Source organism: Falco rusticolus, chromosome 8 (genome assembly GCF_015220075.1).
Source record: "Falco rusticolus isolate bFalRus1 chromosome 8, bFalRus1.pri, whole genome shotgun sequence".
NCBI lineage: Eukaryota > Metazoa > Chordata > Aves > Falconiformes > Falconidae > Falco > Falco rusticolus.
Window position 1 is genome coordinate 45971609 of NC_051194.1, and position 6955 is coordinate 45978563.

Here is a 6955-nt window from a genome sequence, read left to right on the forward strand (position 1 = left end):
GCTGTACCTGTATACTTATTAAAATCAAACACCAAAAAACTGCAAGAATACTGACTAGGAATAAGCCCACAGAAGGACTTATTCTGGAATCCGTTTTCTACAAATCTTTGGGCATATTCAGCAGACTGGGAGATGCCTGCAAGGAAGAAACTTTAGGGAAAATTATACTTTTTTTCTATAACTTGTCTCTAACCCTTAGATTTTGTGGGAGCACAAGTCTGAAGTTACAGCACAGAAAGCTAAAATAATATAATATTTTACATTCAGTCTAGGTTTTTTAACTGTGTGCAGTTAAATGTCCATGCAAGAATAGTAGACTTGCCAGCTTTCAAAGACATTTCATGTTTCTCTTCTAGGGCACAAAAATATTTGTGATGTAGTGTTTTTATGATAGATTCAATGACTTAATTTTGTTTCATATACTGAACATAGTACAAAAATGTAGTGAGAGATCTGTATAATTGAACTCAAAAAAGTGTTCTCAGAGAAAAAGCCACAAACCTCATTCTGGGCTGGCTTAACGTACATTAAGCTAGTTACTTTCTAGCCTGGTGAGATACAGTCTATTTTGAGGGAAGAACAAGATGAGTTATCTAATAAGCTACATAAGTAAAATGAAAACTATACTATAATTTTTATACACTATATATAGTTTGCAAAATGACTGTAAAATGAGAACTAAACAAAATTTTGAAGTACATCATGCAGAAATTCTTGTTTAAAATTTTAGTTATTTTATTTTACAACCTGAAGAGTTCAGATAAAACCAATTAATGCTATGATTCATCTACATTTCTAGAGGCTGGAAAAAACAGTTACCCATGTACTTCATGAGGAAAAACTGTGTTTTGCCTCATGAAGGTACATTGTTAGGATGATCAGATGGGTGTATACCTCAGTCCAATTCAGAAATACTGTGGTAGCACTGCACCCCCTTGAGAAGGTGGGATGACACTTTGTGTTCTACATTAGGATTACAGTGACCTCTGTAAAAACAGTGGAGATCTGTCATGTAGAATGCTTCAGCTTACATGTAAATACTATCAGCAAACTGCTGGCATTGTATTCTTGTGGTTACGATAAGAATTCTGTTACTACTTCCTACTAATTCAGCTCCTGTATTATTAAAAAAAAACAATTTTAAAAGCAATTTAAACCTTCCATCATACAGGTATTATTTTTCTTTAGATTCATGGTAGTGTTCTTATTTATAAGAAAAAGTCAAATACAATTATGCCTCATTTAAGCGTTCAGGAGAGGACCTCTTTCATAATTCTTTACTTGGAAAAGCTTAACAGCACAGCAACACTTCACTCAGCACCAATGTTTTTCCCATCATTTACTTACAAAGTCGTTTTCCTAACTTTGTTCCAAACTGTGAAGTACTCTGATCTGTAAATGTAGGATTTGTTGTGTTGTAGCTTAGGAAACAGCTTGTATATGTGCACTGTTGGTGCTGCCAGCATAAACCGAGAGTCCACAGCAACTGCAGAGGTCCCAACAGTCCTCATCATCACGGACCAGTAACAGTCACAGCTCCTTGCAGGCGCCATCATCTGTAATGACTGTTAAGGTGCCAGCGCAGCTGAACACAAACCTGTGTTTAGCAGTCACCTTCCCATTGCACCCCAAGCCCTGTTTCCCCAAAATGAGAATTAGATGCACATCAGTAGTAGGAAGATATCACAGTCCTGCCTGGCTAGCTGCTGGGATGGAGGATGCACACAGCAGGGCAGAACAGGCCACACCAGAAAGGCTCACCGATCAACCTGAGAACACCTCTGCAGAGGAGCTCTGGAAAGACAATGAAGTCCTGTCACCAAACACCGAGAAATTATTTATCAAGTGGTAAAGTTTAATATCACCGTGTTAAGAAATAAAGCATGATCACAGAAATCCTGTTGCCTCACAATCCTAATATTTTTGTGGATACAACCATAGCATGACGTAAGACCAGGGAAGCTTAGATACAGATTTTGCTGATAGGGATTTCAGAACCCAAAGAAGTTCTGCACAGGGATTTTCAGCCAGAGTTGAACTATGGGCTGCCACTATGTAATTCCTGCTTCCCTGAAGAAACATGAGACCATGGCCCATCAAAAATAACTGTTCTTCTGGCAAATCTAATCTACATCTTTATATATATTTATGCCAATATTTTATATCCCCGTGTCCCTTTTAAGCCAAAACTTTGCCTTATGAAGTGTTTTTATTCCTCTCAACAGCTTTACTTAGATCATTATGTCTTGACTACCACGTACAAGAAAGGTGAGCATGTTTACAGCCAGCGCAATGAGAGCCCTGAAGTGGAGAAGGCTGGTGAGCTGCGGGGAGGCACTGAAATAACGTCAGTGACCTGCCATGAGAAGGAAAAACGTGCACTCTTGTGTCAGATGCAAAACTTTTAATAGTTTAATTTGTTGCGTAAGAGGAACAGATCGACTGATTGTATCTCTGCAACACTGAAATTTTGCCTGTCATGAGAAATTTTCGTAGGGAAGAATGATCTTTGTCGGGAAAGGTACTCACTCTGCTTCCTCGCTACGGGAGGTCTTACGACGTTTGACACGCCGGTTACAATTTACAGGACTCCTGACAACATCATCTGAGAAATTACACATTTGTGTTGGTCTTTTTTAGAAATCAGGTTCTTAAAGAGTGACCCCTTGTCTCTAACCATAGGCTATCTGACGAGAAGTGAATGCAGTTGTCAGCTGGTGGGGCAGAAATTTTTAATGTCAAGAATTCGAGAATGTCTGAAAGCTCCACAGCCTGTAGTCATGGCTGTCTGACATGAGTGGGCAGCTTAAGTAATTTGAGAAGAAAAGTTTATCTCCCGCCTGCACAGAGCTCTGACTGCCAACCTATAGATAAGACATATTTACTCTTTCTTCATCTCAAGGTGGGCAATAATATTTGCTTGCATGTTATATGAACTTAAAGTGGAATATATTACTAAAGATTTGAGGTGCCTAGCTGCCTGGGGGAAAAAAGTATATATCAAAGACTGGTATCTGAAGACGTACAAGATCCCTTTAAGACATTTATAGATCACTGGATATCAGAAAATATTCTTCTCTTACTTTCCTGAATATCTCATCTATAAACCATTGTTTTAAAGTAAATGTTATGTGCTGGTAATTAATTTTTCTGTAGTTCTTTTTTAAGATTTAGGTTGTGATTGTTTATCACATTTCCCATAATAACATCTGTTGTAAATTCTGTTCATTTTTGTGAAGGTCTCATGATCCAATCTCCAACCTATTTAAAAGAAAATGCTTTGTGTGCCATTTTGTACTCGTGGCCATTTGGAGTTCTATTTCAGCTTCATTAATATTGATGCAACTTGTCTCTCCACTCATTCTCAGCAGATTCTTTGAAATTAATCTTCAGCATTTGCTGTGATTTGTTTCTGTTTTGTGCTTCATCCCCGAGTCCAGCTCTTCTCTAGTTAATTTTGTTTTCTTTATTTTTATCCACTTGCTATGACTGTTCTACTACTTGTGCCGCTGTGGTGTGTCAGTCCTTTATGGGATCCCTGTTTCGTCTCTGCCTTTCACTGTGATTTTCCGTCATTATGGGCCTCTTGAATAAAAATGTAGCCCTTGTTTCTGACAAAGTCCATGTTCCTTTTCTTTTCTTTCTGTGTGATTTTCCATCATTACAGTTCTTAAATTTCTTGAATAATGATATATACTATGAACAAATGGATGGAGCAGTAATGGCTTCATCAGTGTTTTCTAAAATATATCTGCAGCTTTTAGAGCATACAGTGCTACAGCAGAGTCTGTGCCATGTTTGTAAAAGCATGATTTTAAAAGTGTATTTTGTAGCCTATTGACTATGCCACTCTGCATTAATAATTCGCCTTCTTTCTAACATTATCTACTTCTCAGGATAGTGGTTCCAAAATGATATTGAAGTTGAGGAATAAGTATTAGCACCATGCATCTTTGAATGAAATGGTGAAAACATAATCACTTTGTGATGTTTACAGCAATACTACTATGTTGTGGGAATAACAGGATTCTTGTTAGGCCTTTTACATGTAGGATGTTTTAATAGATTTCAGGATCCTTATTAAAAGAAGTCAGGGTTCTAATCTGAAGCAGCGTATCCTAATAAACGAGTAATCAGAATAAATGCCTAAAAATCTATCTGTAAAAATGTGATAAACGAAAAGTTGTACTTCAGTACTAATTAGTTACATTTCAGTTATATCAAATACATGATGGAAACCAAAAGTGTGAAAACATTTAGATTTAAAATCTCAATGAATAATGTCAGTTCACTGATTTGAACAGTGGAAATCTTTAACATGCCATAATGTAAATTGGGGTAAAAATAGGAATCAAAATATGATAAAATATTTTCTGCCTTATTTGATATAGTGGCATAGAAACGTAGTCCAAAGTCCTTTAGTGATGGTAAAGGGGAAAAAGTTAATTATAAAACATTAACCAAGTATGTCAATGACATTAACTTTTTTTTTTCTTTTTTACATCCTCTGTTAAATTATATCCATTAGTGTTACATATTGGATGACAGATGGAAAGCTCAAACATCTCAAAGATCTGGAACAGCTTGCAGAAGTAAACCATTGTTTCCAAAAACATTTGTAATAGTACTTATAATTGGCTACAGTCTTCCCACCAAAATAAAAGGGTCTTTTGTTTTTGCTAGAGAAAACCTGGTTCCTATGTGCAGTCTTCCCTTCCATTTGAATTACAAGTCTCCAACATCCCTGAAGTTCTCTAAGGGAGCGAGATGTGCCATTTGGCGACTCTGGCTCATAGCCCAGGGGATGGAGACATTGTCCCCTTCCCACCAGGGCAGCTGGTGGCCTGAAGCAGGCAAGCTACACACAGAACCCCAGCCAGACACTCAGGGTGACACCAAGGCCAGCAGGAACAGAATTCCCACAATACCTGAGCAAGAAGAGGAAAGCAGGTTTGGTAACACTAACCAGGATCAGCCAGAAGTCCAGTTACATGCCAGGAAAGCCAGCAGTGGCAAAGCAGGTCTTTGGCCAAGTCAGGTAAAAATGGGATGGAGGTTGGATCATGAGACTTCCACAAAAGGTCACAGAAGTAGGGGCAGGCATGCCTGCAGCCTCATACCCCAGCACTACCTCTGCCCGAGAGCTACGCCTACAAGCCCGCAGCAAGACCCTCCTTCCACAGCCGCGTTGGGGCAGCCGGAGCCCAGGGCACAGCCGCACACCCCACCAGAGCGGCACCGGGCGCAGGCAGCCAAGCCCCCGGGTGGGTGGGTGGGAAGGGGCCGCAGTGCCCTCGTGCTTCACCCAGGGTCCCAACTCAGGCAGCTTTTGGTAGCTGGTGCTCCTTACTTTGGTGCCCTGATTTAGCCTGAAACACACAGCTGAGAACGTTTATGTATCCTGTTCTGTTTATCTTCCAAAGAATCAGTGACTGTTAATAATGTCTGTATTAGTGATTCCTTCTTGCTACATTCCCTTACAACGTGAGCTTGGTGCCCCAATGGCAGCTATTCAGCTGCACTGCAGGTTCAGTGAAAACCCTTGAGAAGATTGCTAATATATGATATGTATCTGCCAAATGATGTCCCCACTCCAGCTTTCTTCCCTGGTGGTGTTTTGTGGGTTGGAATGTGTAGGTAGGTGGCCAGGTTTGAATAGGTGCATTATGTTAAGTTCAGTAACAATGAAGTGTTGTTATTTTTGGCTAATGCTAAAGTGTAACTAGTGTATGGCCTGACAAACACATCTGAAACATTTACAGCCTCTGGAACAGAAATCTGCACCATCACTTACAAGGCTGTGTCCAACCATTCTAGTGAGAAGACAGAGATTGTTTTGCAGCACAAAGTGGGAAAAGACTTAATAGAATCAGTCACGCTTTTAGTGGTACCTGTGCTTCAATACCCAATTTATGTCAATTTGTACCCAATTTTCCTAAGTAGGTGGTTGAGAACAACATTACTATTTTTTTATCTTCCAGGTAAAGATATTTCTCTTTTCATTTTAACCGAGATAAGTTACAAAGTCGCTTCTCAAATGCAAGTTTCAGTCCATCACTGAATAGCATGAATGATTGCGTCTTTTCTTAACCCTTAGATTGGAAGCATACTCACACAGTCTGAATCTGCAAGTTTCAGTCCTAACAATTCTTTGTTTCAGAGAAGTACTGGCGAAACTAGTATTTGATCACTATCCCTATCAATCTCAATACATATTTCAGCTAAAAATGTATAAAAGGTTTCAAACATATCTAAATCGTTTTCTCCAACTCAGCAGACTTGAGGATGCACCTTTGTGATGAAGGTCTTGGTTTTGTTATGCAAAGAGCCAAGCAAAGCCATGTCTTGCTTTCAAAGCAAAACGATAATTAAAATACACAGAAAAGAAAAAGGCTCGCAGTAAAAAAACTGCGGTTAAAAGTGAAGAAAATAAGTCATTTAGAGTTTTGCCTCAACAGCATCTATATTTAGAACAAAAACAGGAGCTCACACATTCATTGCTTGTTTCACTGGATAAAGCCGGAAATCCAGATGAAGTCAGGGACAAACCCTAGATATAGTTAACCATTTTCACAGCAATTATGCATGATAGTTTTCATGTTGCCTAAGGCTCTCTGCATGATCCAGCAAAAACAGAGGCTACTTTTATAGGCATTTAACAAGAAAGATTTTGAGTCATTGAAAGTCCACCCCAATGCAAATCTCAGCACACTCACCAACTCATCTTTTCTTGTAGGAAACTGGCGATGAAGGTCTGCCTATATCTTCTGCATATTCTTGAGCCGTTAGCATGTGGCAACACAGGAGATCTCCTGTCAGCTCACTTTCAATCTCATGGGTCATGCATTCAAGGGAATTAGCAGCAGCAGCATTTGCAAACTCATCTATCTGCAAGGCAGAGTAAGAACGCCTCTTGATTCAGGACAAAAGCAATCTCGAGTTTCTCCTGTCATTT

General features: G+C 39.2%; 1 long non-coding RNA gene across 1 annotated transcript; it reads right to left on the minus strand.

The window, feature by feature from the left end:
* Nucleotides 1–796: 796 nt before the first annotated feature.
* On the minus strand, nucleotides 797–6735 carry LOC119152652. The gene is made up of 3 exons (XR_005105839.1): nucleotides 6717–6735; nucleotides 1348–1794; nucleotides 797–986 (listed from the first exon to the last, which is right to left on the minus strand). It is a non-coding gene; the product is annotated as an uncharacterized LOC119152652 (long non-coding RNA).
* Between the last annotated feature and the right edge of the window lie 220 nt (nucleotides 6736–6955).